The following is a 12,446-nucleotide window of genomic DNA, read 5'->3' on the forward strand; positions in this document are numbered from 1 at the left end:
ACAGGAGCAGGAAAGTTGACATTTCTCTGTTTGAAATCACAAGCTTTCAACGCGTAGACCCTTCATCAGGTGAAGCGAGGGAGAAACCTTATGGACAGAGAGAGAGATCTCGAGGGCAGAGAGATCCAAAGATCATACAAATGGCGAGAGTGCAGTACCAAATAAGCCTCCGCAGGTGATCAAAAAGAGTGTTAGGTGGTGTGAGTAAAGTGTCAACAGCTGAATAACAAGAAAAACAATGACCTATAACTCAATTAAATAAGGCAAGAAAGATAATTACGAGAAAATAAGGTGGTGCTGGAGACAAACCAACTGACTGAAATAACATGATAGGTATAAGAGTTACATGCCAAGGGTCTGATACAAGTAATCCAAAACTATACAAACTAATTAAGGTACAGCGATCATAACAATTTATCTAGGTACAGGTGACAAAACAGGACAATAAGGAAGATTTTAAAGATACAGAAATGTGGGGGTTTATTATGTAATGCAACATGAACCCAAGATCCCAATTGAGGCCATCTTCATAGGTACAGAACTTGGCTATCACTTTCTGCTCAGTGATTCTGCATTGTTGTGTATCTCGAGGGCCACCTGGGGTCAGGGGGCGGAAACGCTTATCCAAGATTGGAGGGTGAATGTCCTTGACTGCTGAAGTGTTCCCTGACTGGGAGGGAACATCCCTGTCTGGCAAGTGTTGCAAGGTGTCTATTCATCCATTGTCATAGCGTCTGCATAATCTTACCAATATAAGATACACTGCAGGCAAGGATGCCCTGAGGTATGAGAAGGTCACTGTTGCCTAAGGCACATAAGTATGTGCCATGCACATGTTTCCCACATACGATAGTAATATCCATGTTGCTGATCTGACATCTTACAGAGGTTGCTATAGCAAGATTGCATGGTGTTGATGTTCTCCTTAAGGCCGGGTAGTTTGCTGCACATAATGGTCTGTTTGATGGTTCGTGCCTACTCACACTACCTACTCCACAGTCAAGGTCCTGCCTACTACACTACTCTCCCCTCCAAAACGAGGCACTCCCCCACTGACTTGGCCACAAAACCCTGAAATAGCCCCACCCTTGCCACATGCCACACCCACTCATGAACAGGCCCCTCCCACTTCATTGCTGTCTTTTTTGCCCAACATTTCCAGCATTCAAATTAAAATCTTTTGTCCAGAGGAGACAGGGGAAGGAGAGGGTGGGGAAAACTGAGGTGCTTGCTCTTTCCAGGCTAGATGGTCATAGAATTGTACAGCACAGAAGCAGACTTGTCCAGGCCAACTAGATACCCTAAACTGACCTGGTCCCATTTGCCAGCATTTGGCCCATTTCCCTCCAAACCCTTCCTATTCATGTAGCCAGATGCCTTTTAAGTGTTGTAATTGTGCCCACCTCCACGACTTCCACTGGCAGCTCATTCCATACACACACACCACCCTCTGTGTGAAAGAGTTGCCCCTGAAGTCCTTTTTAAATCTTTCCTCCTTACCTTAAAACCTACATCCTCCAGTTTCAGATTCCCCTATCTTGAGAAGACCTTGGCTATTCACCATACCACGATTTTATAAATCTCTAAAAAGGTCACCCCTCAGCCTCCAATGCTCCAAGGAAAGAAAGCCCCAGCCTATTCAGATTTTCCCTCCAATTTGGCCACATCCTGTAAATCCTTTCTGAACCCTTTCAGCATTAACATCTTTCCTATAGCAAGGAGACCAGAACTGAATGCAGTATTCTAAAATCAGCAAAACAATGGTCTTATATGGCTGCAACATGGAATTCCAACTCCTATACACAATGCACTGACCAATGGAAGCCATTATGCGCAAATGCCTTCTTCACTACCCTGTAAACCTGTGTCTCCACTGTTAAGGAACAATGCACCTGCATCCCTAGGTCTCTGTTTGGCAAAACTCCCCAGGGCCCTACCATTAACTGCATAACTCTTGCCTTGATTTGCCTTACCAAAATGCATTACCTCACATTCACCTAAATTAAACTCCATCTGCCACTTCTTGGCCCATTGGCTCATCTGATCAAAGTCCTGTTGTACTCTAAGATAACGTTCTTCCCGATCCACTATACCACCAATTTTGGTGGTATCTGCAGGACTTACCAAGCATACCTCCTATATTCACATCCAAATCACTTACATAAAAGAAAAGCACCCAGCACACCACTGGTCACAGATGTCCAGTCCAAAACACAACCTTCCACCACCACCCACTGCTTCCTACCTTCAAGGAAATTTTGTATCCAACTGAGTAGTTACCATTGGATTCCATGTGATCTAACCTTGCTGCCCAGTCTACCATGCAGAACCTTGTCAAATGCCTTGCTAGAGTCCACATTGAGGCAGAATGGTTTATATTGTCTATCAATCATCTTTGATTTCTTAAAAAAAACCCAATCAAGTTAGTGAGATACAATTTCTCACGCACAAAGCTATGGTGACTATCCATAATCAATCCCTGCTTTTCCAAAGGAATGTAAATCCTGTCCTTCAGAATCCCCAATGATTTACCCAACCCTGATGTCAGGCTCACCAGACTCTAGTTCCCTGGCTTTTCCATACCACCTTTTTAAAATAATGGCACCACATTGTCCAAACTCCAGTCTTCCCTCACCTAACTCATGGCTATCAAGGATACAAATCTGTCAGCAAGGAGCCCAGCAATCTCTTCCACATGTTTCTGCTCTATTGTGTACACCAAAGGGTTGTAATCACTTGCCAGGAACCAAGCAACAGTTTGTGGTGAGCCCATTGAGCATAGACTGCTTCGATGTCTGAAGTCACAGATTGTGCTGAACATGGTGCATTCTTCAGTTAACATCCCCTTTTTGACCTTCTGATGGAGGAAAGGTCATTGAAGAGACTGACAACTGCTAGGCCAATGATACTATCCTGGGGGAATGCCCTTGGCCTTGCTATAGGGGCCATCTGTAGACACCTCAGTGTCCTCTACAGATATCCTGGAAAGAGAGAACCAACAAGCACAGCCATCTTTCTTTGTGCCAGGTATGACTCCAATCATTCGAGAGTTTTTCCCCCAAGTTCCCAATGATTCCAGTTTTGCTAAAGCTCCTTGATGTCACATCCTGTCAAATGCAGGCTTAATGTCAAGGACAATCACTCTGACCTGACCTCTGGAATTCAGCTCTCTTATCCATGTTTGAACCAAGGCTGTAATGAGGTCACAGGAGCTTAGTGACCCATGTGGAATCTAAAGAGAGAGTGTCAGTGAGCAGGTTATTGCTGAGCAAGTACTACATGACAGCAGTGTTGTTGACATCTTCAAATAGTTTTAATTTTAGTGCCAAATATTGTCCAACAAAAGTAATGCAAGCATCTCTGTATTGTGACATCCCATTCCTCACCAACCCTCCCTTCTAAGCTTGGAATAATTTTTGATCAGTGCAATTCAGATCTAACACAAATGGGAGTAAGAATGGTAACTGGAGACCTAAACAACTTCAAGCTTTGCAGTGCTTGGCAATATTCACTGGTCTCAATCAATGTTGTGCTGACTACTGTGCCTAAACAGTGCTCAGATATGCACTGATAGGTGGAAGGACTAGTATGGAGGTGGTGGGGAGGCTGCAGAAGGATTTGGACAGGTTAGGAGTGGGCAAAGAAGTGGCAGATGGAGTACAGCGTGAGAAAGTGTGAGGTCATGCACTTTGGTAAGAATAAAAGCATGGACTATTTTCTAAATGGGGAGAAAATTCAGAAGTCTGAAGTGCAAAGAGACTTGGGTGTTTTAGTCCAGGATTCTCTCAAGATAAACTTGCAGGTTGAGTCAGTAGTCAGGAAGGCAAATGCAATGTTGGCATTTATTTTGAGAGGACTTGAATATAAAAGCAGGGATGTACTCCTGAGGCTTTAAGGCTTTGGTCAGGCCACATTTGGAGTATTGTGTGCAGTTTTGGGCCCCATATCTCAAAGGATGTACTGGCCTTGGAGCAGGTTCAGAGGAGGTTCACAAGAATGGTTCCAGGAATGGAAAGCTTAACATATATGAGGAACGTTTGAGGACTCTGGAACTATACTCATTGGAGTTTAGAAGGATGAGGGGGGGAGCTAATTGAAACTTAAAATACTGAATGGCCTGGACAGAGTAGATGTTGGGAAGATGCTTCCATTGGTAGCAGAGACTAGGACCTGAGTGCACAGCCTTTGAGTAAAGGGAAGACCATTTAGAACAGAGGTAAGCAGAAACTTCTTCAGTCAGAGTGGTGAATCAGTGGAATTCACTGCCACAGAAGGCTGTGGAGGCCAGGTCATTGAGTACATTTAAGGCTGAGATAGATAGGTTCTTGATTATCAAGGGGATCAAGGGTTACAGGGAGAAAGCGGGAGAATGGGGTTGAGGAACTTACCAGCCATGATTGAATGGCAGAGCAGACTCGATGGGCTGAATGGCCTAATTTCTGCTCCTATGTCTTATGTTCTTATTGTACAAGACAATGACACTGTCAGAACATCATGTAAATATAGTTGGCTGAGAATTATAGAATCCCATTTATAAGTGCAACCCTGAAATTGTAGTGTCCCCACCAGTGAGACTTCATATGTATTTTGAGGTGCATAGTTGTTGGCAGTATAAAATCAATACAAAAAAGGAAAAGGAAGTGACCCAACATATAACACGTAGGGCCATATCCTAACAACAGTTAGTCAACAAAGACTGACCCATCTTATTTGTGCCACAAGTCTGTATCACATCAAGCTCACTGTCACCACAATACTTACAACACACACCATCTTCCTCCAAGGCTGGTACCTGGAAAGCTGAACAGTGGTAAGAAATTTCACTCTTGAAGGACAAGAAAGCAGTTAGAGGAGAGAAGACATCCCCAGCACAGCAAACCTCCCCTAACAGCAAGAAATAGGTTTTATTATTTAATAATCAAACAGTTTCTTCAAACATGCATTGAATGCTTGGAACCCTGACATGCATAAACATTGTCACCCTGATTTTCAAACCAACACACACTGTTGTTGGTGCAGTATTGCAAAATAGCTTCTCAAGTACCAAGTCCTTTATTCATGAAAGCTGTTCATTATCCCATTGTGTAGCATTACCACTAAAGAAACGTGGAACAAACATTATGCACAATTATAAACCCATCATTGATCTCAGTGCAATGCCTCTCTATGAATAAGATAATAATAAAAACAATGCAAAATGTATGTCTCAAAACCTGATATCACAGGAAGGAATTCAAATTTCTCTGGTAATCCAGAGTTTGATTGTACCCTCTGAATAATATGGACAGCACCACCTTAATACTTAGTGACTTAGAAGCAATTTAATGCTGCAGTGCTTTGTTTCTGGAGATGTGGGCTCATTGCAGTGTCACTAAGAATCAATGTGGCCTTATTTAAAAAGTTCTAAAACAACAGACATCCAAGAACCTGGAGGAATAAAGTTTTGCAAAAGCAGTCTCTGAAGAAAGCCATATATAAAGAAAAGAAAACAAATATTCTCCAGAACTTAAGGATTTTATTTCGACAAAATTGGGTGTGCTTACCTCTGCCTAAATAAAGCCAATATCTAGTAAAGTATTTGCTGCTGGGACCAAGAGTGCAACAGGTGGCCTTGTGCTCATAGGCATGGAAGATAATGGCTGGTGAAGGTAGGATGGGCTTGGCTGGGATACTCAGTTGAACAGTGTGGTAATGGAAAATTACCCATTCTGCAAGAAATGCAGCATTATACGGAAACATGCCGCAGCAGGAGTCACAGCTGAAAAATTTAGGATTGGAGATATACTTTATCTTTGCAATAGCTCCTTTGCAATTTAGCATATAGAGGACTCAACTTGGTACAATTACATTTAAATAGTAATGACTGACTTTAAGAGCATGTCTTTGTATACGAAATGTTTTGAATAACTAACAAGAAAGTGTTATATGCATGACATTTTCCTTTTTGGTAGCTTCAATACTAAGTTCAATCTAATATTTGTAACTTTTAAAACAAAATCTAAGTCTGACATGGCTATTGTATCTTTTCATAATTTCACTGCTAGAGAAAAATATTGGATTGTTTCAGAATGAACACTGAAGCTTTGAGTCCTGAAAATATTGGCAGGGCACACATCTGCTGTAACATTTGAACTTTGAAGTCAGCATTATGTGTGATGAGGCTATAATTGTTAAAAATTGACATGTTTCTGAAAGCTACATGCCAATTGCAAAACATGTAAGAAAGTTCACTGGGGCCAAAACAACAAGACAATAAATAGAAACATGAAATTTCAAGCCAACATTGAAAAAACTAACCTGTCTTTCCTTTCAGATTTTGTTTTGTGGCATTTTCTGTTTATATTTCACATTGACTTTCTCTTATTTGTATTCATAGACACGTTGCATTATTGTTATCACAAACCCAGCAACTGATCAGCACAAAAATATTGAAAGATGTCAACTGAGCTTAATTTGGTGCTGTACTCTGTATTCCCCTCTAATAAAAATGTGGAATCTCAAATGATCTACTCCCTATTGTTCACTAATTGTGACAGAAGATTAGAGTAAACCGCAAGGACAGAATAAATTGTATTGTCACCATTTTTCAGGAGTTTATTATTCTTTAGTGAATAATGTTATAGGAGATTATCAAGGAAATTACAGTGGAAGTTAAAGACCATATTGCTTGAATATTTCTCTTGCTAAGAATCACAAATCCAAATAGAATATTAAACAATTGTTCTAAACGCCAAAATGACAACAGACTTATCTGATTCAATTTAACCAGACCGAAAGCAAAATTCATTATCAAGAATCCAGCAGCACCAAAAAAAAAATTAAAAATAGCTTTGTTAAAAATACTTATAACCCTTTTCCTTGAAGGTACAAATGTGATAAGTGTGTGATCAAACTTCATAGTCTTCCAAATGCATGATCCAAGTGGTGATTTTATGTATTTGAAACTAGATTAGGTCTTTAAAACATAAAGAAAATGTAAAAAGAACAGAAAATATCAACTCATCTGGTCAAAATGAATACAGAGGCCTTCTTCCTCAGTCACAAAGTATAAAAGAATATTACAATAGTTAAGCCAAAAAGAAAAGGCTTGTGTTCTCTTAAGGGCCTCCTTCCACATTCAGTTCACCATTTAAGACACTCAAACAGAATACCCATTTGAAGACTAGAACTAAAACTATTCTGATTTTAATTTGCTTGCAGCATTTATGTTTAAGAACTTACAACTCTGCGCACAATCAAAATCATTAGCTGAAATCTGGTAAAGCTGTTGAATAGATTTTGGGTGTCTTCCCCACCCCCACCCATGCAAAATGAGATAAAGAATCATTTCTGTCACCAATCTGAAAGGTGACCCCAGATTCCAAAGCAATAATGACCATCCCCCAAATTACTTTTTGTACTAGTGAACTGTTTGGAAGAAGAAGCGGCTATTGCTAGATTGTATAGTAGCAATGTTTCCGGAGCTAACAATGTAGCATTGTTTATAACAGGCTGACAAGATACAGAATGTTGCACTCTAAGGTTAAAAGTTAGTGCACAGAACGGACTACTAAAAACCTTTAAATCATTTGGCAACACAGACAAATAAGGCATGGCTAGGTCAGTGTTTGTATTGGTTAAGAGTGCAAATTTTTGATATATGCTATGCAAAGGATAACCACAAAGGTGGCTGATCCATTCCATCACCATAGTATTTCCACCTCCATGACACGGCTTAACTTCAACTTGTCAGTTGCTGAAATATTCACCCATGTCTTTGTTACCTCTAGTCGTGACTTCCAATGCTCTTCTGACTGGTCTTCCATCTTCCACATGACATTGACCTCTGCTCAAAAAAAAAACAAACTCTGCCTGCCAGTATTGCATCAAAATCTCAATCACCCATTATTCCTATACTTGCTACAGGTATAAAAATTGTTCCGTTTAAAAATCCTCATCTTTATTTATTAAATCCTTCCTTCACCTTATTCTTCCCTTTCGTCTCCTTCAGCCTTACAAGACTGTGATCTCCATATTCTGCCAATTCTGGTCTTTTATACATTCTTATTTTAGTCATTCCAGCATTGACAGCTAAGCTTTTACACAGGGAATTGCTCTTTCCCTCAAGTTCAGCTCAAAATCAAACGCTTCATCATGTGTCTTGTTCTATGTCATTCATTGCTTGGTGCCAACAATTTTTTTTTTTTTAATTTTAAAATTGCTTTTGCTCATTTGATGTCTTGGAATGTTTTGTTGCATTTAAAGGCAGTATGGAAGTGCACATTATTGCTATTTTCTACTCAATTATAGTTCAGCTCTCTATCTACCTTTTCACAACAAAAAAGTATTTAAACGTCTGTTTAAGAACACGTGATAATAATGGGAAGGGATTAAAATTCAATGAGTTTATAATATTGTACTCTAAATTGGAGTGAGTGCCATCATTTGGCTGATGGCTCTCCTAAACAGAGTCTGAAAATATAGATCCTGAAACTAGTTGATTTGCAGATATTACTTTCCAGGTTCGTGAAAGTTATGTTTAGATTAAACAACTTTGCACAAAGAGGCAACATTTTTAGTGAAAATTGGTGGAAACAAGAAATAACAAATATTTGGAGAAATTAATTTTGATGCTCAGAGTCCAATGGTCTCAGACTTTATGCTACATTTGGCATCCTTATTCCGATAGTAGACTCATGAGCCTTTTTTTTTTTTTAAAAACATGCCCATGATCTGCTTACATACATTGTGTAAGACCTGCACTAGTGTCATTGGTGTCTGACATACAACTAAGGGAAACTTCAAAAAGAAAGTTTTCCAAATTGTGATAGAGATCACAACCTCTGGATCAAGCTCAAATGGTACAGAAAGCCTAGAAGAAAAAAAGTGCCTGTTGTAAGTTTTTGATTCCTGTTCAGTAGGAGCTTCCAGCACATTTATCAACATAAAAATAATCCAACTTTCTTACAGAGAGATCTGACCATGTTCCTCATGGGAACAATCTACAGCATATTCCCTTCTATTGGCTCCCATGAACGTCCCAAGGCATCAATACAGTTGGTTCTGCTTTAACGTGATAGTTGCATTCCTGCACAATGTCACTTTATAGAAAATTGTGCTATAGAAATAATGAGGCCTATGGGAAAAGCAAGGTTAGGGGCATATCACCAAAAAAGTAACAAAAAAAAACACTCGAAAGCCAACACAAAGGATAGCACAGTTTGAATACACTTAGAAGCTGCTCCATCTCAAGTTTTTGTCCATGACCTCACAAACTTGCTAGCACTCTTGTTGCAGCAACACAGCTTGCTTCAATCTTTTTTTTGCATTGTCTCTAATGGTGCATAAGGTAGACTCCTTTATTCCCATTATGCAAACTATATTTCATGTTCTCTCATTACACTCAAAATGCTTTGTAACATCTAGCTTCTGTTCCAGTGTTATAGCCTTTTACATTCACTACCCGCAATTTTATCACCAAGATGTTTTTTGCTAACATTCTTGTCACTTTGTCTTCTCATTTTTGTGGGTAACACAGCAGAATATGCAAGAAAAAAAAGAAACAGAACATTGCATCACTTACAGAAAACACTTCACAATAAAGTCTGCGAAACGATCACGTGACATTGGTGCAGAGACTCTTTTGGTGCTAACAGGACAAAGCCCACAATATCAATGCTTACTCCTGCGCACAATGGAATTGCGTTATAGCCAGCACAAGTTTTAGAAATAGCGTTTCCCTATTCATCGGTTGAATTATAGCCAATTCACATTGCCAGAACATGTATTATAGCAGAACCAGCTATACATGTGTCATAAGTATATGAAGAATAGCATTCCATATTCACATAGCTAAAATACATCACTGATGCATGGTTGGGAATGCTGGTTTCTTTCACTGACATTTGGCAAATAATGCCAGGGAATGCTTTTCATTAGTTTGATTGAAATCAACCAATGAAACCACAGTTGATTGACTTGTCAAAATAATAATGACATTACATTAATTAGATTCCTTCCATTTAAAAAAAAAACTTGAGTAAATCATTGATAACTTCCTGATCGTTTGTGGCACCAGGGAGTGGCTGAATGGACTGTAGAGGTGAGTGTATTTGAAATAAAAAAAAAGGGTGTAGATAAACAGTAAACTCTTCCTGCCCCCACTCAACTTCTCAAAAGAAAAGGGACAAGATCCACGTTGGTGCCAGCAGTGGGCTTTATGCCAATCTAGCAGCTCATTTAATTAAAATGCTACTAAGAGTTATCTTGAAGTTAAATGATACATCAGAATTAAACAATAGAATTTATAAGTTGTCTTTTAAAATCCATTACCTAACCACTACTACTTCATTTATAGGATCTATCCTTTTCAACCTTGCTGCTGTTTCAAAGTATGCTGTCTTTTCATATCACATCAGGGACTTTTCTTTTTTGTGAACCCATTCTTTCATTACTCATTGTAACCTTTTTAATCACTAAAAGGAAATATGATTTTAGGTGATATTTGAGTAAAGTCACTAACATCATGAATGCAACTCAAAAGCAGTTAATTTCCACAATTGTGTCACGTGTATATTACAAACAGGACAACTCTAAAGGTCCATTAAAAAAATGAAAAGATAAGATTACGCTGCTGGTTCACACTGGATGATCTGTAGTCAACTAGTAGTAACAAACAGAATATGCCAGTGAACCGCAGCAGGTCTGGCAGCATCTGTAGGGAGAAAACAGTTAACATTTTGAATCCAGTCTACATTGAGCAATTTCTGTTTTGTGACAATACTATGGCTTTAAGAGGTATACTTTGTCCTGGTAACTTTTTTTTTAGGTTGAGACAGCGGTATAGAGCAGTCTGTTTCAAGCCAATAAAAGTATCCAGCCTGTGAGGCCTTGGGTTCTCTTTTTAAAAGATCCACCCCCCCCCAAGTAGAAGCAGCATGAATGGGTAAGAGTCAGGCTCCCACTGAAACAGGATTTTAGTTTGGTTTTCTGTAGTCATTGGGGTTTGGAAGTTGCCCCTCTCTCCCCGCTCCAGCTAAAAAGCTTGGGTTCTCTGTCTCGCATGCAATTCTGGCACAATCTATTTTACTGACTTTGCTAAGGGTATGTTTATGGGATATTACTATAAATTGGAACAGATTAATTTAACAGAATAATAGATTATTTAACTATCCATAGAGTTAAACTTATACCAATTCTTCTCTTTTGTTTGTATTTTAACAATGGGGGTGTAAGAATAAAAAGTGTGTTTTGCTTAAAACTGAGTTGTGTGACCAGTTTAATTACATCTGGAACACAGCACCTTACACTTACCTTTAAGTGAGATAAAAGTTAGGGACTAGGCTATCTTCGATATATTTACAACGGGTTTGGTCTGCACCAAAACAGGTTTTGTTTCAGATTTCCAGGATCCACAATTCTTTGTTTTATTTTCATAGTTAGTGTCGTCAGACTTGGTGAGTAGCGTCATGGTGATAGCTTGAGAACACTGCTATTTCAAAGGTGCAGGTAGTACCTTTAACAAGAAGCAACAGCCCCCATTAAATCTGTTAATATTTGTTAAAAAAGTTAAACCTATGGCTTCCAGTCAATGTGACAGGTAAGGGAAACAAATTAATAAAATCAAAAATAAGTAGAATGCCAAAGATTGGTTTAAAAAAAATTGAAAAATGAGTAGCAAAGGTCTTTCCCTAGGGTGGTGAAGTTCAAAAGTAGGAGGCATATTTTTAAGGTGAGAGAAGAAATATTTAAAAGGACCCGAGGGGCAACTTTTTTTAAAAATAGAGGGTGGCTCATGTGTGGAATTAACTGCCAGGTGAAGTGGTAGATGCGGGTATAGTTACAACATTTGAGAGACATTTGGACAGGTACATGAATAGAAAAGGTTTAGAGGGATATGGGCCAAACACAGGCAAGTGGGACTACTTTAGTTTGAGAAACTTGGTTGGGATGAACGAGTTGGACTGAAGGGTCGGTTTCTGTGCTGTAGGACTCTGAGTTGGATGAATTTCTGAAACACACAAAGACTACGTAAATTCATACAGCACCTTTAATGTAGTAAAATATCCCAATGTACTTCATATGAGTAATTAAGCAACAAAGACATAGCTGAGGGTTCCAGGAGTAGATGAACTGAGGCAGGGATGGTGTTTAATAGTGTTATGGATTTGGAAGTTGACGGTCTTGGTGATTAGACAGAAATGTGGTCAGATGCTCATCTCATTGTCAAATACTAGATCAAGTTGCAAATAATTTGATTCAGCCCAAGACACTTAATCTCCAGGAAGAGAGAGGTGGAGTCAGTGGCTAGGGAATAAAGTTTGTCATAGTGTGTGATGGCAATGGCTTCCATCCTCCCATTGTTTAGCCAGAAGAAATTTCTACTTATCCAGTACTGGATGTTAGAGGAGTATTGTGTCAAATCAGTGGAGAGGTGCAGAAGCTGGAGATGAGATAGGGCTGGGTGC

This window comes from Rhincodon typus, chromosome 12 (assembly GCF_021869965.1).
Source record: "Rhincodon typus isolate 14 chromosome 12, sRhiTyp1.1, whole genome shotgun sequence".
NCBI lineage: Eukaryota > Metazoa > Chordata > Chondrichthyes > Orectolobiformes > Rhincodontidae > Rhincodon > Rhincodon typus.